A 23373-nucleotide genomic window follows, 5' to 3' on the forward strand; every position below is an offset into this window, starting at 1 on the left:
TTTTTTAAAATATAAAGTTTTGAGGAATAAAAGTTATTTGAGATGCACCAATTCACAATGGCAGTAAATATGACTGCCAAACTGAATTATGGAAGTCTTCTAGCTGAGGACTTGTTGAGAATAAGTTTGTAAAATATGTTTTCAAGGAAAAAAAACAGGTAAGGATAGGTTGAAAGTACTTCTTTTTAATATGGGTTTCAATTTAATTAAAATACAACAAAAACAAGCCACTTCTTAGGACCTTCCCTCGGAGATATTTTGCGTACATAGGCACATGTGAGGATGCTCCCAGTACAGAGATTCTCAAACATTCGTGGTTCACGGCATTTTTAGTGTCTCGGTGATTTTTTTCATGGCGAACCCTAGGACAAAAAAATATCTAATAGTTCTATTTGTTAAGTAGTTAGACCCAAATTTAATAGTAGTATTGTAGTAGTAGTTTGTGTGGTGTCTGACAGTTGTTACTCTGCTTCCCTCGAAATTTAAAAATAGTCATGACACTCCTGTGTGTTTACAGTACCCAGCACAGTTTGGGAACCATGGTCCTAGCAGCATTTATGGGAAAACACTGGTAATGACTTGAATCCTCATAAATTGGAGGACGTTTAAATGACAGTGTATCTGTATGATAGAATACTATGTAGGACTTAAAAAGATTGAAAGAGATCTGTATATACTGATGTACAAAGGTCTCCAATACATGTCATTGAGTGAAACTTGGAAATTTGCAGAGTTTGCTGTATGTAATATGGTACCACTTAAAACACATAAATGTTTATGGAAAGCAAAACTGTGCATATATATTCCAATACACACACAAAGTGTGTGTGTATATATATATATATATATATATATATACACACATATATATGTTTTGTAAATAGATACATTTTCTCTGTTGCGGGCAGCACACACATTTTGTGCTGGTCCCTAAGGCTCCCTGCTCTGTTCAGGGTGTCCCCACCCCTTACTCTTGGCCGTTCGGTAGTGTGGTGTGGAGAGTCCAGGCTTCCTCCTCAACAGTTATCTTTTCCCTTTTTCCAAAATTGCTGTGTCTGACTCTGCATACTTTTTTTTTTTTTTTTGCGTTACGCGGGCCTCTCACTATTGTGGCCTCTCCCGTTGCGGAGCACAGGCTCCGGACGCGCAGGCTCAGCGGCCATGGCTCACGGGCCCAGCCACTCCGCGGCATGTGGCATCCTCCCGGACTGGGGCACGAACCCGTGTCCCCTGCATCGGCAGGCGGACTCTCAACCACTGTGCCACCAGGGAAACCCCCTCTTCCCTACTTTTTTAAAGAAGTAAGACAATTTGAAAAAGGAACTACATTGTGAAGGGAGTAAAGTTATGCCCTGTAGGACTTTCCTGGTGATAGAAGGAAATCAATTAAAATCTTAACACCTTCTCAAGGAACCCTCCGTTGCGGAGCCTCCGTCTTAAGTCTTCCTAACTCAGTTTTCCAGACCTCAGGTTCGCACATTTCTTTGCAAGCACATCCTCCTCCATCTAACCTTTTCTGAGAGCGTCTCTAATATGTTACACAGGAAACTCCAAACCCTGCCTCTTACGAAGTCTGATTCACCACAGCCCATGTCCCTGCTCTTCCTTAAGTATGTTCCTTGTTTACCAGGTCTCTGGCACTAGATAGGAAAGAGTTCTCTTGGTCGTTTCTGTCACAATCTCCCAACAGTGTGATTTGCACACACATTCTTTGTCTACCAGGCACGCACACTTGTTTCTGCTTTAGGGCTTGTGCTTATTTCTGGTGTGCTGTCAATATCACCTTCTCACAGAGGCCTTTTCCAACCTTCCAGTGTAAGAAGCCTCCCAGGTAGGGTTGCCACATAAAATGCAGGAGGCTGAGTTCAATTTAAATTTCAGATAAGCAACAAATAATTTTTTTGTAAATGCATGTCCCAGATATTGCATGGGACCTATTTGTACCAAAAAAGTATTCATTGTTTATCTGAAATTCAAACTGAGCTCGGTTTCCTGACTTTTTATTTGCTAAGCCTGGCAACCCTACTTGTAGTCATTTTCTGATACAACACTCTGTAGTAATTTTCTCCTTGACTTAGCACTAGGTAATATTCTCCTGTTTGTTTGGTTGTTGGTGTGTTTAATGCCTTTCTTCCTCCATAGGAATGTAGGGTCGGTGAGAGCAAGAACCCCATCTATTTTTATTCCCTATGTAGTCCCAGAACTTAGAACACTGCCTACTGTATAGCAGATACTCAGTACACTTTTTTCAGGGGGTGAATATACATCTTCTAGAGACAAATGTTAACTGAAATATCTTAAACTGAAATATTCTCTGCTTGCCTTGTATTTTGTAAGGAACCTCACCTTTCATGGAGTTCTGTTGTCACACAATTATAGATAGTGCAGTTTATCCTTTGCTGTTCCCAATTGTGCCCTTCAGAACTTCTTGAAAAAGGAAGGAGTCATGTAATCCAGTACAAAAAGAAAAGCTTTGGAAAAAACATTATATGGGACTTTCCTGGTGGTGCCGTGGTTAAGAATCCACCTGCCAATGCAGGGAACACGAGTTCAAGCCCTGGTCCGGGAAGATCCCACATGCCATGGAGCAACTAAGCCCGTGCGCCACACCTACTGCACCTGGGTTCTAGAGCCCTCGAGCCACAACTACTGAAGCCCGCGTGCCACAACTACTGAAGCCCGCACACCTAAAGCCCGTGCTCCACAACAAGAGAAGTCACCGCAATGAGACGCCCATGCGCTGCAATGAAGAGTAGCCCCTGCTCGCTGAAACTAGAGAAAGCCTGCTCACAGCAACAAAGACCCAGTGCAGCCATAAATAAATTAATTAATTTAAAAAATATATATTTTAAAAACATTATAAAAGCAAATGATGTTTATGAATCTTGATAAAACGAAAGGAGGTCATATATTTTACCAATTATATATATTTTAACCATTTAAAAAACTTTAACAAAAACATTCAAGAATGTATCAAATTTTAACTCACAGGGCACTGTCAACATATTCGGTTGTCCTGGGGTTAACTTTAAGTGATTTTTGGCAACAATCTCACGAAAAAACTTCTCTTATCTGTCTATGCATATTTTTGAACATTTTTGTAAACGTAGTGTTATATGTAATTCATGAACTTAAATAATTTGTTGTTAAGTTAATTGGCTTTCTAGTAGTTTAGGGAGAGGTAAATTAATTGTGTTTCTTGTTCATCCTAGTAAATGTTTTTTTTTCTGAATATGTATTTCCTTGGAATGTACATTTCACAGAACATTAATCTTATTGATAGAATATAAAGCTCTCTGTAGTCTTTTTCACAAAGAAAGTTTCTACATCTTCTTTGGGTGAAGTTGCCTAAGTGGTCTTTAGGCAAAATAATCTGAGTAAAGTTAAGAGTTAAGTAATCAAGAAGGAAATCTAATCAATAAGGACTGATTTTGCATAATTCAGACTTCCTTTTTCTTAATTCCAGATACAGGGATCAGAGGATTTAAAAGTATATAACAGTTTCTAAAATGCTCTCTATTTATATGAAGTCTAAATTGGTGATGGCAGTGTGTGTGTGTGTGTGTGTGTGTGTGTGTGCACGCGCGTGCGTGCGCACGCACGTGCACATATTAGCTGATGAAACCCCCTTCCTGTTGAACTAGGACAGAACTAAGTGGGGAGGGTGTAGCTTTGGAGGGTTCTGAAATCTAAGAACAAGCTTCCTTTCCCACCACTTTCCGCTGAGTCAGTTCACTGCAGAGTGCTCTGCAGGATCTAGAAGCCTTTGTGTTCAGATTATTTTACTAGCTACCAAAGCCACACCCTTGTGCTACACAAACAGAACACTTTGTCCTTCCGGGAGGTCCTACTTTGACCACAGCCCTGGGATTTCAAAGCTGACTCGAGGTGGCTTGCCTATTGTGATGTAAAGTTTAGGCCAGTGAGTGTCTCTGGGTCACAATGCAGAGAGTTTTACAATTGCTGGCCAGTGGAGGCTTTGAACAGTGATTGACTCTATCATTTAAAACAGGCTCAGAAATACATTTATTACACACTCGAAAAAGAAAAAGTACAGTGACCACGAGAAAGAAATGGAGTAATGTAATCTGCTTGAGAAAAATCCATACCTTTATTTTTTAACAACACATAGTCCTTTAGAGCAAATACGCCTTTATATGTTTTTGGATAGTGAATGGCCCATTGGTATACACCGGCAGCTGTAGGGAAGCAGTGGCACAGTGGAAGGAGGGCTGAATTGGCAGACTGAGCTACTGCTGGCAATATCCACCTGCTGCTTCCCAGCGCAGCGCCAGCCATCTTCATGAGACAGACGTTGGGCGGATTCCTATTCTCCAAGTGTGTTACAGGCTCAAATGCGTCTTGTGTAATATTACCTTTTGAACCCAACAAGATAATACAAAATTCCCCCTTGTTGAATGGTGATTACGGTCAGTGTGCTAAATGCTATGTTTATTTTCTCATTTAATTCTCTGTGTCACTTGATGAAGTAATTTCTGTAATCCACTTTTCATGAATAAAGAGAGATTAGAGGTGTTAAGTCTCTAGACATGGTCACTCAGTTAATAATGGGGAAAACTGGGGTTCTAACAAGGCCTGTTAGACTGCAGAGCTCAAGATCTTAACCACTAAGAAATTCAGCCCATTAATTACACCAGCCTTTGCATGAAGGAGGGCTTGGGGCGGGCTGGCATTCTGGTCTGGTCACACAGGGGGCCAGAGGACTTGCTGTGAAGGATTGGCCTAGGGAGCACATTATTTGTATTTGCATTTGATGTTTAGGGGGGATACTAAACATTAGTAGACAGCTAAGCACCCTCCCCCCTGGCCTAGCTAGCCCCCCGTACCCTTGGCGGAATCACCATTGCCTCTCTTATTGCTTTGCAGCCTTCAGACCTTCATAAAGCAATTTGGGATATCATGTTTGTTCCAGCCAAGCAGACCTTATTAAAGTCTCCCTTTTTTACTGTCAGATCCCTCTCTCTGGAATGGACATTCACTATCATCCATCAAGCTGTGTTCTAAGCCTTCTGCAAAGTGAATCTCACAAAAGTTTTATTATTGAAGTTTTTCTAAAGTCTCACAAAATTCATTATTGACATTTTTCTAAAGCCTCACAATTAAACTAATCCTACCAGTTTCAGACTGTACAAGAAATATTGCTCAACAATCTAGCCTGCCTTTTTTTTTTTTTTTTTTTAAACAAAACCCAACTGAATCTGTCTGAGGCATTTTAAAAAAATTTTGGTTTATGTATGCTTATGTTTTTACTTTATTTTCATATGACTTTAATATCAGTCCAAAAACAGTACAAATATCATTCATTTGGTGAGCCCTCAAGCAGAATACAAATAATTCTAAGAAGTGTTTTTTATTTTGTTTTTTTTTTGGTAAGAGTGAGCTGATTTGATCACTTCTGAAAACACTATTCTTGTGGCTTCTGTGGCAGCACAGTTACCTGATTTTCTTTCTGCCTCATTTGCTGCTCCTCTCCTTTGCTAGTTTTTCCTTCTCTATTCAACTGCTAAATGCTGGAGTACTTGGATTTGACTTTGGTTTCTCTTCCCTATCCATTTCTAACTTCATCCAGCCCCCAAAATTTAAAATCCATCTCTACGCTGATGGGTCTAAAATTTCCATCTTCAGTCCTGACATCTCCCCTAGTTCCAGATGTCTGGCCCACATCTCCCTTCGTGTGTACAACAACGTTTGTCATGTGGACAAAGAAGGACTTTAAATTTTCTCTCAAAATTATTTCTCTCCCAGTCTTGTCCATCCTAGTTAATCAAACCACTATTTACCCTATTCTTCAAGTTATTTCATGGTCTCTTTTATTCTGCACCTCTCCACATCTCTTTCATCTTTTTCTTTCTCTACAGACTAACTTTTTTACTGTATCTTACTTCTCAGTGCTGGCAGCCGGAATAGAGAGACTGGGGCTTCTGAATCCCAACTCTAGCCCTGGCCGAGGAAAGAGACTCAGTCCATCCTGACACACACCAGCTAGACTGCGACTGGGGTCTTGGTCTATAATCAGGCCCCAGCCCTGGTCATGAGTAAGGCAGTTTTTAGAGAAGGGGGTTGGTGATGCATGGGTTGGGCAGACATCCTAATAATGTTTACTATATACTCTTGGAAAATTTTCAATAATTTTTATATTCGTGATCCCTTTGACTTGAACATTCGTGTAAAGAATCAGAAAGGATCAAGCTTTGTTTTTTTTAATGTATTTATTTTATTTATTATTTTTGGCTGTGTTGGGTCTTTGTTGCTGCACGTGGGCTTTCTCTAATTGCAGCGAGCAGGGGCTACTCTTTGTTGTGGTGCGCGGGCCTCTCATTGCGGTGGCTTCTCTTATTGCGGAGCATGGGCTCTAGGTGTGTGGGCTTCAGTACTTGCGGCATGTGGGCTCAGTAGTTGTGGCATGTGGGCTCAGTAGTCGTGGTGCACGGGCTCTAGAGCGCAGGCTCAGTAGTTGTGGCGCACAGGTTTAGTTGCTCCGTGGCATGTGGGATCTTCCTGGACCAGGGCTCGAACCCGTGTCCCCTGCATTGGCAGGTGGATTCTTAACCACTGTGCCACCAGGGAAGCCCGGATCATGCTTTTATCAGTAATGATTATAGTCAAAAGACTTTTTTTTCCCTGCTCCATCGTTTCTTTTTTGTTTTTTTTGATTGTTGATTAAGAACAAGCTTGGACTATGTGATTTCCCAACCTTCCTTAACATTAACTCTTTCTGTAACCTCAGCCCAGCCAGTTTTGTTTTATTTGATTTTATTTCTTCCCTGAATGTGCATGACTAGTTTAGACAACCAGCTCTTTGGAGGTAATCAAATATACTAGGAGTGATGGTGAATAAGTAGCCTTGAATTCAACTAGAGTGTGTTAAAATTGATTTATTTATAATCTTTATAATATGATTCTGAGTAATTGGGGGAAAAAAATGCACAACTATAGGAATTCCCTAAAAGAGAAGAAATCTAGTGTGAGGAAAAAAAAATACAACAAATACTCTTAATTTTGACAATTCAGTGAAAGTCTGATGGATGGTATTTACCTTTTCTTTGGCTGGCCAGGATCTTGATCCCTACTAAATTAGTGCATCACAGAAGGAAAAGCTAGGTTGTACACTGCGACCCATCTATTCTTCTAAAAGAAACTGGCGTTCATGCCAGAAAAGAGGGGGAGGAGACTCTCTCTTCATGAGATAGAATTATTCATGTTATTCCTTACCTCATCAATCTCCCAACAGTAATTTTCAAAGAGAAATACACTGGGATGGGCCTTCCTGTCTGGCAATACAGCTATTTTCATTTAATAATTGCATAATTGTTATGGAAATTCCCTTTTAAAAGCATTACTTGAAAAAACTGTGCAACATTTCTCCCCAAACTTCTTAATATATATGTCACAATAGGAATAAATGACGTGAAATTGTTTTTCTGGGACATTGTTGCCATTAGAAAGAAATTAAAGCAGTTCTGGTAGTTTGTTGCTTCACCAAATAAACATGATCCTTGTCATTTTCATGAATTGATTTTTGTATATTTGACAGCAGAATTCTTCGCATGATAGCTAAATTGTTTCGATTACTCAAAATGTCACAATATGAAAGAGGGAACAACTGTAATTTCCTCACCATTCCACCTTTATCTGATCCAAATTATACACCAAAACTGAGAAGAACAAGTCATTGGATAATGGAGATAATTCACAAACAAATTAAAACTGGAGAATAAAAAAAAAAAAGAGTCATAAATTATATTTTGTGTTAGATAAAATCCATTTATCCTCATGAATGATATGGCCACCAGTTTTCAACCAAACTGATAAAAAAAAATGTTTGGTAGAATAATAAAGACTATGGGAAAGATTCAGATCTGGATGGATCCCTGCTCTACCATCTTCCTTGTTTTTTTCAATGGCTATTCCATTGTTGAAAAAATGGGGAAGAGTTGCTGATAAAGCTTCAAAAATTTCCCAGAAGGAGAGAATTGTAAACTCTTCTCAGAACATTTGCTTTGGATAAAGAGTTCTATGATCAGATGACTTTGGGGATCACCGTTTGTATACCTACTCCATGATAACAGCCATGGCCCAGACCTTTTCTTAAGTGCCAGTCCCATCCAGCCAGCCACCTTTATAACACGTCCTCCTGGAAGTTCATAGGCAATTCTAACCCCAGAACCGAAGTCATAGTTTTTTCTCCCATATCTGTTCTCCTCCATTCATCTCCTGCCAGCTGCCCCTTTGCCCAAGTCAGAAAACTGGTATTCATCCTCTATACCTCTCCCCTTGTCACCGCTCCCAACACCTACCCTCCTTGATCCAAGTCATCCGGTTCTTTTTATTTCATGCCTTTCTCCTCTCTCTGACATGCCCTCTTTTCCTCTGTTGTCCGTCAGGCCACTGTCCAGGCTCTTACTTGGTTGGTCTGCATTTATTCTCCTCCCCCAATTCATCCTTTACACTGTTGACACAGATTCCTACACAAATCTGCCCCAGGGGGCCCTCTACTTAAAATATGTAAATGGTTCCTCTTCAGAATAAAGTTTCTACCTCTACTCTTTCCTCCTCAGAACCCCTCTCTCCCTTACATGAACTCACTGCTTCACGGAGTTCCCTGAAGTTGATGCTCTATTTTACCATCAGTGACTGCCCGTACTGATTTGCTGAAAACACCTATCCTTCCCTCCCTTGTGTGATTGGCCAATTCCTTCTCATGCAAGGTTTGGCTCATCGTAACCTTTCCTGGCGCTTCTGTCTACATCTGTGTGAATTAGGTGCCCCTCCTTTATGCTTCCTAAAAGTCTGGTCCATAGCTCTGACGTAACACTAAAAGGCACTATGATACTCTGTACCTGAAAGAGTATTGCCTCTAGAATCACACAGTTCTGGGTTTGAATTATGGGTCTACTGTTTATTAAAAATAAACCCAGAAATATATTTTAACCTCAATGTATATCAATTTTTCATCTGTAATTAATTATACTTATACTTGTCATATGGAGTCTATATAAAGTTTAAAGTAAAATAAAGTATATAAAGCATGAAAAATAGTGCCTGATATGATAGGTATAGTTGGATCTCCTCCATAACCATGATTATATTGCATTCTCCTTGGGGTTCTCGGGGCTAGGAACAGAACTGGCCCTCAGAAATGTTGACAAGATATCAGCATTTGACACTGTTGCCAACTTTCTCCTAAAATACTCTCTCCTTTCTAGGATTTCCTGACACAATTCTCATCTATGTTCCTCCTATCAATCTGGCTTCTCTTTTTCCCATATATTTTGCTGGAGGTCCTCATATATGAAGAGGAGGAAAAACTTTTCCTTTATCCTCTTAGATTTAGTCTCAGAGGTGTGCAAATTAAATTGACAAAAGGCAAATTCATAAGAGAAAAGGCATAACATTTTATTTTTAATTTTACATGTATAAGGGCTCCATAGAAAAGAGGTGAAAACCCAAAGAAGCAGTTAGACTTGGGGGCTGCTATACCATTTTGACAAAGGGCAATAAATCATGGGAAGGTGACTAGGAAATATATGATAAATAGGGGTTGTTTAATAAAGTTTGTTATGCTGACTCACCTCTGTGCTGTTTCTGGACTTCCTGGTACAGGAGTCGGGAAACACCTTTACAAATGGAGATCTGTCATGTTTATAATGGGAAATTTATGTTCTGCTTTTTTTTTTTTTTTGCGGTACGCGGACCTCTCACTGCTGTGGCCTCTCCTGTTGCGGAGCACAGGCTCCGGATGCGCAGCCTCAGCGGCCATGGCTTACGGGCCTAGCCGCTCCACGGCATGTGGGATCTTCCCGGAAGCGGGCACGAACCCGTGTCCCCTGCATCGGCAGGCGGACTCCCAACCACATGCGCTATGTTCTGCTTTTAGGCAGAAACAGGGAGGGCAGAGAGCTTTTCCTGTGTCTGCTGTTTCTTGACTGCCTTCAGGTCAGAATAATTCTTATGCCACAGTGGCATATTTTGTGGTGACATATTCTGACACAGTTCATATAGTTACCCTTTAAATGTTAGAGTTCATCAGACCCCGTCCTAATCCTCCCTCTTCTTATCTCATCCTCTCCCTCTCTGAGTTTCTCAAAGCTCAACTAACCAAATGTGTAAGAGTTACCTGGCTTCCCTTTCCTAGCTACGCAGTGGGAGAATAGTTGGGGTTGGATGAAGATGAGATTGTGGATCTGCATTTTCAACAAGTTATTCAAGTGCATCTTGGGCAAACTGCAGTTGAAAATTTTGGCCTTAGAAATTTCACTCTCTCCTGTGGTTTTAAGTACACACATTTGCTAAAGATTTTCAAATCTATGTCTCCAACTCAGACCCTAGCTGTTGGACTTCCCACCTATTTAGCCCACAGCTTCCCTGGCAATTCCTTTTGGAAGCTTTCAGGCAAGATGTTCAAAAGCAAAATTTTTTATCCTCCTCTGCTAAGTGTCTCTTATCTTAAAGGAAGGAACGTCTACCCAAATGCTGAAACCTCAGGTCAGCCTTCTCCTCCCACTTCACTTCCTCTACTCCAGCACCAGAAGGTGTGTGCTATCTCTTGAATCTTTACACTTCTCTCTAACCCCATTGCCACACCCCCTAGTCTAAGCCACAAATATCTTTTATTTGAATTTCTATAGTAGGCTCCTAACTAGTCTGTATTCACGGTAGATAGTAGTAAAGTATAGGCTCTGAACGCTGACTTCCAGGTTTCAAAATCTCTTCTTGTCATCACCTTGCTTAAGCCTCAGTTTCTTCTTCTATGAGATGAGGAAAAAATAGTAATTCCCTCAGTGTTTTCGTGAGGGTTACGTTCGGTAATCTGTGTAAAGCTCTTTGTATTATGTGGGCACATAGCAAGCTCCCAATAAGGGTTAGTTGCTGTGATGATCCAATACTACTCTCTTTAGTCCATCAACCACCCAACATTAGTGATCTTTTACAAATGCAAATGAAATCACATTTCTATTAAAAAGTCTTGGCTTTGAGACATCTTTAGAATATTGACCTTTATAAGGCAGCATGACTCCCTGTGATATGTCTAGCCATAGTTTAAAGTCCCAATGCCATCTTTCAGTACCCTTCCTTTTTGATTATTTTTCTCCCAGCCATTCTGGATTTCTTTCGTTACTTAAATGCATCAGCCTCCCCTTTGCACACTTACAGGCTTGCACACAGTTTCTTTCTTGTGTGGCTTATGGTTCTGCCACCTGCTGTTCCCCCCAAGTCCCTCAGCCTTCAGTTGTTTAGAGAATCCCGCTCTTGTATCGGTTTTTTTCTTCTATCAGGTTTTCGGAAAAAATTAAAAAGTAACTTCCTTGGGGTGGGCTCCTTCCTTTGGATTCAGTTTTTCCTCTTTGTGGAATTCATCCCAATTGTGATTTCTTTCTTCCCCATTATTCCCACGTTCCACTTTGATGATGGAGAGCGTGTCTGTCTTCTTCATGGCCGTATCCCCAGTGCACGGTGTGTTGAAGACAATAATATTCGTTAAGTGAATGAATATTATGACCAAAGTATTGATAACTTCCCATTTCTCCTCTGCATATTTATTCTCTCTTAAATCTTCAATCAAAATTTTATTTTCTCTAGTCTTACTTTGTTTATTAGATTTGTATTGGTATTAAGAACAACTGAACAATGTTCTAAAAATCCTGAGATTTCTCTTAGAGAAGGAAATCTGCAAAATTTTCCTTAGAAAATAAGTTCCCATGAATTATACATCTTTGATGTTCAACAAAGAAATTATTCATTCAATAAAATTGAGGGTTCTTGATTATAAAAACATTTCTTAATCATGTACAGTAGTATGTTGCTATTCTATTTAATATGACAAACCTGCTTTTAGGCATATTTTTACTCTCCAGAAGGAATACTGGGTTTTATTTGAATAGGACTAAATGTTTTATAAAATGTATTTTACTTATGGTCTAACTCTTTCTGGTTTATGAATATAGAGTCGATCAATTCTGTAAACTAGTGGAAAATCTGGAGTCTATTGTAATGAATGTATCAGGACCCCTTAGCTTGTTTTATGTTTTATTTATTGTTGTTTTTATAATAGCAAAGAGAATCTTTAGCCTCTTCTTCCTCCAGATTTGTAGCAGGGCATCTGATTTGTCCACAGCTGTACCTTTCATCATTTTGTTGCTTACTCCATCCTTTTGTTTATTCCCTCATTTGTCCCATACTCTGACATAAGTGGGAGAGTAACTCATTAGAACCCACCCTTTTAATTATTTACATTCTCTTTACACTCCAGGTTGAACTCTGAGCTCCCAAGTCAGCACCCACATTGCATCCAAGATTTATAGCCAAGGCTGGTAGCAATAAATAGCCCATTTCTATTTGCACTTAATTAAAAAAAAATGGAGTGTTTTTGTAGATAAGGTCAGAAGTCAGGTTTGGTGAAGAATGTTAATTCTGGTAGGACAACTAACCAGCTGCTAGATAGAAAATATTAGGAGGAAAGGAAATTTGAGCCCTAGGTCTCCATTTCTACACTGTCGTAAATCTTGAATCCTATGGCTCTCATATCATGTATTTCACACCGTCCCTCTGTGCCTCAGATATTAGCTCTTCTCCCAGGATGTACATAGTGAATAGTGATTGACTTATTACCATCTTGACTGTCTAATATATACCACGGATTATATTATCTCTAATTATCTAATTCTGTATTTTTTAAATGAAGAAACTGTGTCTCAGAGTGGTTAATTAATGTGCCCAGATTCCCCTGTAGAGTAAGTTGTGGAGTCTGGTGTTCAAACCCAGACCTTCCTGACTGTAGAGTCTGTTTACTTTCCAGGGTGCCTCACTGCTTATCCTCATCATGCAGAGCAAGCCAGCCCTGTCTCCAAGCGGCTCCTTTCATAAATGATCCTTCCATCATTTTCATATCTGTTGCAGCTTTCCTCCCTCTCTCCCCAGTAGGTAGCCTTCCCAGACTCCTCCTTGGTCAGCTTTCCCCACTTCTCACTCATGCCTCCACCTTTTGGGAGATGGCCTTCCTTGAAGCCACTGTGTCATCAAAGTACTGTTTCCATTAAGGGCTAAGTCTGCTTACAGCTGCCTTTGTTCATAATAAAATTTTTGTGCAAAGTATTAAATGAGGAGAGGCTTTAGCCAAAACTGTATCCACAGAAATCTCATCAATAAAAATGTGTTCTTTGGACTTTACAAGTGCTTTAAAACTATATAATTTACCTGGGAGATTAATACTTCTTGCCACTATTTAGTTTAAACTGAATGTTTTAGTCGATGGCTTTCCTTCTGCCAGTAGGCTGAGATCAGCTTTCCTGAGTGTCTGTAAGTTTTAATATGGGATGAGTTGGAAGGGAAAGATGGGTGGAGGTGGGTGTTAAGATATTTGTCAAGTTCATTTTCGGGGTAGAGCCCTTTCTAGGGAGAGCAGCTCTGGAACAAATGCTATTTAGTTGGGACTGCCAGAGGTTGGCAAAATCTGCACCTCCAGAACAGGTAACATGAGACACAAGGCACATGGTAGGTCTCAGAGTTGGAGAGGTTTCCCAGTTTGGGTAAGGGCAGTCCCTGAACCCCGGAAACGTGACACTGCATCCCCATCTTTGCCCACTAGTTTTTGCACAGCAAAAGGGCTTCCTTCTGAGCATACTTGGTTTTATTCTTTCTAAATCCTGTATATGTCATGGTGAGAAATTACTAGGTTGCAGGCTACCCACTCAACCAGGCTTAAGAATTTTCTCGTAAGCATCTTGGTGACTCTCATCAAAGAAAAATGCAGGACACAGAGCTGGCCTCCGGTGAGCTGGATATTTGTCTCTCTGTGTTTCTCCCTTTCTAGGGCCACACGGTCTCTTGTCCTAGCTTCTCTAAGGTGTCTGCTATAGTCTGTGGTCCGTGGAGACTGATCTCCTGTAAACACTTCCAGAATTTCTATGCAGGAAGGGTTAGGGACAACAATCTGTGTTGGTTGTGGAGGGAGTGTAAGGTGTGTGTACAGAGGCTGCGAGCAAACTGTTTTAAATTAGACATTTTATTAATTTTGGATGGGATGATGGGGGGCTTAAACACCCACAGGTGCACTATCACGCATCTCTGTCCCCTGGCCGGTCTGTGAGTATCCTGGTAGATGACTCAATGTGACTTTCAGTGTCCTGAATCCAGATTGTAAGCCAGGGAATATAGTTACCCCAGCTTCTGCTTTTATCGAGTAAAAAGCATTAGTGCTCAACCTTTGTCAGTAATTCCCTCCTTCTCCTGCATGTATTTCAGCCCAAATCAAGGAAGACTGGCAGTAGGCTGCCAGTGAACAGCTTTCCATACTAGAGAAAACTTGAGGCCTTACACTGCCCCAGATGTTATCTTATCACCTTGGTATTTCTTTTTTGTACATATGAAAGACAAAGCCTGTATCCTGACTTAGCATGAAAAGCAAAACAAAAGCACCCGTTGGTAAAAGCCTTCCTCAAATCCCCTGAACCAGACATCTCCCATTTCCTTTGCTTAAGCTCATTTCCTGACAGCCAGCCTTATGCCTTTCTGAACTCTTTTATGGTAGTTTACTTAAAAACAAGCAGTTCTGTGTACCGCCTCTTTACTTGCTGACATCATCTTTGGAAGGTAGTTTCTTAGACTTTTCATCTACGTAAATTCTTTGATGTGATTAACTTTTATACACACATACACACCTATATGATTTTAAGAGTAACTGTTCATTAATACTTTAAAAAGCCTAGAAATAATTCTCAGCAACACTGTATATACCTTTTTATTTTCAGATTTTATGCTTAAACAACAACAGAAAATTGAACTCTTGCATACTTACTCGAAGGAAACTGTTTTCTCTGTAGCTTCTGGGAGGAAAGCAGACTGATTTTAGTTTTTATTTATAATGCATAAAAATATCTCTATGCATAAAGTTTGGCTATTTATTGGTGATATGTCTGGGAATTTCTTCCATTAAGGTTTGACATGCTTTTTCCTTTCTTTTTTTCTTCTTTTGCCATGCTTTTCTATTTTAATCATTTACCTAAGCTTGTTTCTTAAAACATGAGACAACTGCAGGCAGAGCTCACTTTTCTGGGTTTTCTCTTCTAAATAAAATAAGATCTCCTCCTCTGCCTTCTGTCTGCAGTTAAGGCCAAAATGTGTGTGATCCTTAAAAACAAAGCAAAACTAAACCACGCACACAGGCTACAGCTCTGGCTGGGTTCCAGGATTGCATTAGCCAGACAATGGGCGGCCCTAGCAACAGGCAGGGGTGGGCGGGAGGAAGCCTGTCTTGCCCTCTTTGGGGTGTCGGGTCAACAGCAGGTTGAGTCTGGGAATGGGGTAGGTTGATTGTTTTGCAAATGGTGGTGATAAATATCTGACAGGGCCTGTTCTGCTCATACTTGCATTAAAGATCAAAATTAAATAGTGCATATTATAAAAATCCATTTTACAAGTTTATTTTTTTCCTTCTTAAAACAGGTCAAATAAAACTGTGACCAATTTTGGAATAACTACAGCTGAGCAAGAAATGGCTTGGTGGGAAGCTAAAAATAGATGTCTTCCTTTAGATTTTTTTTTTCTTTATTTATTTCCAAAAGACTTGCCTGTATACTTGGGATTATAGTCTAAAGACTAAAGTAGTCAAATAAAACAATGAAAAGTGCAAGGATTAGCATTTTTCTTTTTTTTGCATAAAAAATTTGCTGTTTTCTATATTTGGATTCTGAATTCTTACAGTCTGTCAGCAGTTTTTAACCAATCTTTGCAAGAAATTGCCCAAAGTGAAGAGGACTGATATATGATAAATATACAGGTCAAAAGTTATATTTTTGAGGGGATATTTTAATTTAAAAAACAACTAGCACATGTAAAAATCAGTTTACCATATGTCATTTCAGTTACTCCTCCAAATAACCCCCATAGTTCCTAGAATATACAATCCATGAAGGTGGGGATCTTGCATTACTAATTGTGACAGCCACATACAACTGGAGAAGTCTGAATTCCCAGCCAGGATATGAAATTTTCTCAGAGAGGGAAAGGGGGAGGAAATCACCCACTCATTGAAATACAGCATGCGAGGCTGTGCTGGTGCTTTACATGCATAATTTAATCTCATAACAGCACTACTCTCCCAGCCCCAACCACTGTTTCCTCACCCCAGAGTTAGGAATTTTTATCTCATTTTACAGATGAGTAAACTGAGGCTCAAATAAGAACTATTCATTCTTCTCAAACATTCTTTTTTCATTTTCACTCTAAGCCACAACACCACAAAAGTTATATGCTTTAAAGTTGCACAGCTTCTAAGTGACAGACCTAGGACAGCTATCCCACATGTAGTGTCTCCAAGTACAGTCCTCTTTCCACCCAATGTCACCTGTTTACTGTGCTCTTTTTTTTTAATCTGCCTTTTGCAAATACTGAAGGATAGGGTGATGTCATAAGACTGGGCTGAAATAGACAGAATTTAGGTTTTGCCTTGGGGGGGTTTGTGAGGATCTGGAAGGAAGACTCACATCCCCCCCCCCAGTAATACTAGAAAGAGTAGGGAAACAGCATATAGTTCCCAGATTGACACAGCTAGCAGCAAGGTGGGAAACCAGGATCCAGTCTTTCAGGATCACCCAGTTTTTGTTCATACCTCCCCTGCCACCCTTTCTCTATTAGAGAAATACTCATCCTTTAAGATTTACTATGTTGTCATCCTCCTCCTTTCTCATCTCCTTACCATTAAAGAGTTAAGTGTCTACCCCAACCTTCTAAAGAAATGTAGGACCTGTTGGCTTGAACGTGGAGCAAAGGGTGAGCATCTGGGGAGAGAGGTTGAAGGTCTGAGGTGTCAGTAGCTCATGTTAACTTGGGAATCCTGAGTTTCAGTTTAAGGGTGTCCTGGTAACTTTACAGAAATATTCATTCTTGGTTATTTCTATCACGTGAACATGAGTCAGGCAAGGGGAAGGCAGTGCTGATACACCAAGAGGAAAACACCAGGTGTGGGGTAAAGGCAGACTATGTTTTCTGTGAGTAAACAGGGGTATGGGTGAGCTGAGGAAAAAAAAAATCAACAAAAATTTTAGACACAGGTTTCACTAAGCTTTGAACTTAGACAGAAGTTGGGTTTGTCCTGTTAAGAAGAACAAAAAGGAATACTCTAGCTTTCTTCTGTATAATTGTTTCCAAAGGAAATATATTGAAAAGTCTCAAATTCTTACTGTGCGTTCATTTTTCTTCATTTTTTTAAATTTCATTTTTTCTATTCTTTTAGAGTTTAACATGTTCCATTCTGAACACAGATTTGATCTAAATTGTTGGTAATTCTGGATTTTCTGTTTTTAATTTTAAGAGAAACTAATAGTAGTTGGATTCACAGAGATTCTTTTTCTTTCTTTCTTTTTTTAAAATAAACCTAAGAGAGTGAATGCAAAGTAAGAGGTTTGCTTTCGGCCTTCACTTAGAACATTTTTTTTTTTTCTTCTTCTTATCAAAGGATGACAGGTTCTCCAGCCACACCCAGGAAGTCTCTTAAAAATATTGATAAAACTGTCACTAGAGACACATTCTTAGGTGAAGGGAAATCAACACATTACTAGTGTTAGAAATTTGTTTTTTATAGAAAAAAGATATTTTCTTTGAGCACAAGGTCTAGCAAAATATTAGAAAATGAGTACACAGGATAGCATTGATATAAACTTAAAAAATTGCCGTTAACACATTTTTTTTAACTGCTTTATTGGAGTATAATTGCTTTACATTGTTGTGTTAGTTTCTGCTGTATAACAAAGTGAATCAGCTATACATATACATATATCCCCATATCTCCTCCCTCTTGCGTCTCCCTCCCACCCTCCCTATCCCACCCCTCTAGGTGGTCACAAAGCACCCAGCTGATCTCCCTGTGCTATGCGGCTGCTTCCCACTAGCTGTCTATTTTACATTTGTTAGTGTATGTAAATCCATGCCTGCCGTAACACTTTTTACTCGACTTCACTGAACTCCTCTGAGACATTTTGACTCCCACAAGTAGATTAATTGGGTGGAGAAGTTTATAGACCTCATTTTGGTGGAGTAATAAAATTATTAAAGTATGTACAATTATTCAAAGTCAAGTATTCTGAAGCATCTACTATGACTAGATTATAAAAGAAGTACAGATTAAAAAGAAATGTGCCTCTAAATTCGCTAGCAGCTGCCATTGCAAGGGAGGTTCTGAAGAGAAGGTTTTAATCCAGTGGGGAAAAAACTGCTTTGTAGCTGGTTATTACCGAACTATTGTCTCTTTATTTTAACATAAAAAGAATACATGAATCCAGCCTGTATACTTTTCAGTTGTTTATAGGCCTGCTCACACCCTTAAACTTCTTCAGTCAAATATTTGCTTTAACTTTTTGACTTGGTATATCGGTCAGAGTTCTCCAGAGAAACAGGACAGAAAGGATGCCTAACTACGTATGTATCTATCTATCTGTCTATCTATCTATCTGTCTATCTATCTGTCTATGGAGAGACTTATTTATCTTAAAGAACTGGTTTACAGGATTGTGGAGGCTGGCAAGTCCAACATTTGCAAAACTGGCTGGCAGGCTGGAGACCCAGGGAAGAGATGAAGTTGCAGCTTGAGTCTGAAGACAGTGTTGAGGCAGAATTCCCTCTTCTTTGGGGAATCTCAATGTGTCCTCTTAAGCCCTTCTACTACTTGGCTGGGGTCCGGCCACATTACAGAGAGTAATCTGCTTTACTCTAAGTCTACTGATTTAAACATTAATCTCATCTAAAAAATACCTTCACAACAACGTTCAGACTGGTATTTTACCAGATATCTAGGTACCTTGGCCTCGCCGAATGGATACATAAAATTAACCATTGCAGTTGGCAATTATAAAACCATCTATTTAATCTCTGAAGTTAGGTTCTCTGAGGAGAGAATGCATCAACATTATAATGGGGAATGGAGGAATTTTGCACAGGTTCTATAGCAGATAATATTAGCTGCCTGTCCAATAGTTAGTTTCCCTTTCTTAGAGTTGCCAGATTTAGCAAACATAGAAGGCCTAGTTAAATTTGAATTTCAGGAAAGCAATGAATAATTTTTTGGTATAAGTATGTCCCACATTTTGTATGGGTCTTACTTATATTAAGTAAGTAATATAAGTACTTTTATTACCAACCAGCTAGGCTGGTTGGTGGACACACATTTGTGGCCAATGAAATACAATTAGATGTCAAATAATTGACATTCTCACTTTAGCTATTTGATCTTTGTGCTTTTTACTCCTTATGTCTAAACAAAAACACAGTGTCTGGAGGAGGTGAGGCCATCTTGGGACTATGAGAATGAAAGGCACATATTAAAAATGGCAAAGCAGGAGACAAAAAGAGCCCAGCTTCTTGATGAGATCCTGGGGTTGATGCACCAGCCCTAAATGGCCCACTTTAGAATTTCCTATTATGTGAAAATGTAAACCTTTATTTGCTTCAGCCATTGTGGATCTGTTTCTGTTACACAAAACTACATAGAAGCCTAAAAATTATAGACTTCTGTGTGACCCTTGAAATCAAGGAATACCGTGGTTCATTTCTATAGCATACCTTCCTTTCCCCTCTTCTTGTCTATGAAAAACAATCCTTTCTGCTTCCTGATTCCTGAGTGAATTTGGAGAGAGAATTATCTCCAAGACAGTCTTGAGGAAAGGATAGGGTTTTTTTCCCCGCTTGTATTCTGTGGACTTGTATACACACATTATGTACTGCAGTACAGTTAATTTTGTCAACCAGCAAAATAAGAGGATTAAGAGGATGGTTTACACTATGTAACAACCACAGAAGAAAACAAACAAACAAACAAAACAGAATCTCTTTGTATCTGCCCCAAACTATATCTTTAAATTCTGTTCCAAAATTTATTGCTCTTTATCAGCATAGGTAAATTTAAGAAACAAGAATATGGTCAGCTACTTTTCCAAGAGATATAGTATAAAAGTAGGCATAATCTAATCAGTAGGATTTAGTAGGGCAAGAGGCTGCACTTGGAACAAACAGGGAAAAGAGGTATTGTTAATTATTTCTAGTAAAGCAAGTGGTAGCTACAAGTAAATTAGGTGCTTGAGTGGCGTGGGTAAATGTGAAAACACATAAGTACAGGTATTTCTAATCTAAAAAAATAATGCAGCTTTCTCATGAGAGCCTATGGAGTTTATATTTATCAGGTACAAAATAAAGTGTACCTTCAAAGGTGCATTAAGAATCAAAATCCCTTTAAAGTCTTTATCATCCACACATCCCTGGCCCTCTGTTAACCTCAAAGGAATTTGTGAGTTCCAAGAGTTATTTGTAGTAAGCAGAGGATTATGTCTGGTCCTTTGAGAACAATAAACAGGTAGAAGATGTAGTGTTTCATTTTTGTATTACTCAATAAAGAAAACTGAACATCACTTATATCTTTGTTTTTATTATAATCAAGCCATCCAAACTTTCTGAACCCTAATTTATCAGGATAAAAAAATAAAGATAGTGCTAAATATAATCCATTTCTGAGGGATGTTGAAGTAATCCCTCATGCAAAGAAAAAAAAATATTTGCATGAGAAAACAGATGTTTTATCATATGAATTATTTCACATTATTTTTCAGAATATAGGAAACATTTGTTAAGTGAATAAAATTATATTTGACAATAGTCAGTAAGTATGAGTTCCATTCCTGAAATGAGATAAAAATAAGAATGTTTTAAAAGCAGTTTGTCTTTTAGACAATGTGTATTGACCATTTTACTTATCAATTATACTATTTTATATATATACATATATATAGCTTATGAAATTTTACAAAATCTAAACTAAAAAATGAAGATAGCTGTATTTTTCACATGTTGATAGAATTACCTTAATGTCTTAGATTATAATTGTATTTACAACACAGTTTTAAGTTATATGGAAAACACTGTATATGTAACACAATGATGTCTACTGTGCATTACTGTTGTTATTTTATTATATTTTAATTTTTTTCCAGTGTTATTGAAAAATGATTGATATATGTCACTATATAAGTTTAAGGCATACTGCCTGGTGGTCTGATTAACATATATTGTGAAATGATTACCACAAAAGGTTTGGCTAACATCGGTCTTGTCCTATGGATACAATAAAAAGAAAAGAAAGAAAAAAGGAAAAACACTTTCTCCTCGTGATAAGAACACTTAGGATTAACTCTCTCAACAACTTTCCTATGTATCATACGGCAGTGTTAGCTCTAGCCATTGTGTTGTACATTACACGCCTAGTACTTTTTTATCTTATTATAACTGGAAGTTTGTACCTTTTGACCCACCCTCCCCCAACCCTAGCAACCACTGTTCTGCTCTCTGGTTCTGTAAGTTCAGCTTTTTTAAATTCCACATATAAGTGAGATCACACAGTATTGTCTTTCTTTGTCTGACTTATTTCACTTAGCATAATGCCTTCAAGGTCCATCTATATTGTCACATAATGGTAGGATTTCCTCAATTTTTATGGCTGAGTATTATTGCATTGTGTATACAACAATCTTCTTTATCCATTCATCTATTGATGGACACAAGTCTTTTCCATGTCTTGGCTATTGTAAATAATGCTGCTGTGAACATGGGGGTGCATATATCTTTTTGAGTTAGTGTTTTTATTTCCTTTAGGTATATTCCCAGAAGTGGAATTGCTGGATCATTTGGTAGTTCTGTTCTTAATTTTTTGAGGATCCTCCATAGTATTTTCTGAAGTGGCTGTACTAATTTACAATCTCACCAGTCGTGCACACAGGTTCCCTTTTCTCCACATCCTCACTAGCATTTGCTATCTCTTGTCTTTTTAATCATGGCCATTCTAACAGGCATGAGGTAGTATCTCATTGTGGTTTTAATTTGCATTTCCCTAAAGACTAGTGATGTTGAACATCTTTTTATGTACCTATTGGTTTTTCATGTATCTTCTTTGGAAAAATGTTTATTCAGGACCTTTACCCATTTTTTAATCGGGTTATTTGTGGGTTTCTCTCTCTGTTTTTTTATTTATTTTTTTGCTATAGAGTTGTGTGAGTTCTTTACATATTTTGGATATTAACCCCTTATCAGATGTGTGGTTTACAAATATATTTTCCTGTTCTTTAGGTTGTATTTTCATTTTGTTTATTGTTTCTTTTGCTGTGCAGACGCTTTTTAGTTTGCTGTAGTCCAACTTGTTTATTTTTGATTTTGTTGTTTGTGGTTTAGATGCCATATGCAAAAATTCATTACCAAGACCCAAGTCAAGGAGTTTTATGACTATGTTTTCTTCTAGGAGTTTGATGGTTTCAGGTCTTATGTTTTAAGTCTTTAATCCATTTCAAGTTAATTTTTGTGAGTGGTTTAAGATATGGGTTCTGTTTCATTCTTTTATATGTGAATATCCAAGTAGCCCATCACAATTTATTGAAGAAAATGTCTTTTCTCCATTGAGTATTCCTGGCTCCCTTGTCATATATTAGTTGACTGTGTATGCTTGGGTTTATTTTTGCACTGTTGGTTCTGTTCCATTGGTCTATTTGTTTGCTTTTATGCCAGTACCATACTGTTTTGATGACTCTAGTTGTATAGTATAGCTTGAGATCAGGAAGGGTGATGCCTCCTGCTTTGAACTGTTTTCTCATGATTTCTTTAGCTATTCTGGGTCTTCTGTGGTTCCATATAAATTTTAGGAGTGGTTTTTTTCTACCTCTGTAAAAATTGCCCTTGGAATCTTCATGGGGTTTGTGTTGAATCCATAGGTGGCTTTTGGTAGTTTTGCTACTTTAACAGTATTAATCTTCCAGTACATGAACATGGCATACTTTTCCATTTATTTGTGTCTTCTTTGATTTGTTTCATCAATGCCTTGGAGTTTTCAGAGTAAAGATCTTTCACCTCCTAAGTTAAATATATTCCTAAGTATTTTATTGTTTTTGATGCTATTGTAAATGGTATCAATTTCTTTATTACTTATTCAGAAAATTTGTCATTAGTGCAGAGAAACACTACTGAATTCTGTATGTCAACTTTTTTTATCTCAAAACTATACTGAACCATTTACTGATCATGGTGAATGAGCCTTGTAATGTGCAGCTGAATTGTTTCAATTATTTTAAATAATATTTTAAAATATTTTAAATAGTACCTGACCTTGTGTAAATTTCTTTTGTATAGAAAAAAAGAGCTTCTTGTTTTTAGAGTTTAATTGACTAATAACCCAGATGTAGCTGTGCTATATGCATAACTAAAAAATATTTTGGTACTATACTTTAAGGTCTAAGAAAGTATAAGGTATTTGATATAAAGCAGAGATTGATGTTCCCTATATTCTTAAAATTTTTATTTATTATTTACTTGATTATAAATAAAAATAGG

At 38.3% G+C, this 23373-nt stretch overlaps 1 protein-coding gene across 1 annotated transcript in view; it reads left to right on the plus strand.

Annotated features, from left to right (window-relative positions):
• The window catches only part of ARL4A (ARF like GTPase 4A), a 55489-nt gene that overhangs the window by 18114 nt on the left and 14002 nt on the right, over positions 1-23373 (plus strand). Inside the window, exon 2 of the mRNA XM_022587243.3 lies at positions 1-23373. This exon is cut by the window's left edge and continues 16846 nt beyond it; it is cut by the window's right edge and continues 14002 nt beyond it. The gene's annotated coding sequence lies outside the window, so the exon portion shown is untranslated.

The sequence above is a fragment of the Delphinapterus leucas genome, chromosome 9 (genome assembly GCF_059928025.1).
Source record: "Delphinapterus leucas isolate spDelLeu-1000000601 "Yukka" chromosome 9, BTC_Dleu_Yukka2, whole genome shotgun sequence".
Taxonomy (NCBI): domain Eukaryota; kingdom Metazoa; phylum Chordata; class Mammalia; order Artiodactyla; family Monodontidae; genus Delphinapterus; species Delphinapterus leucas.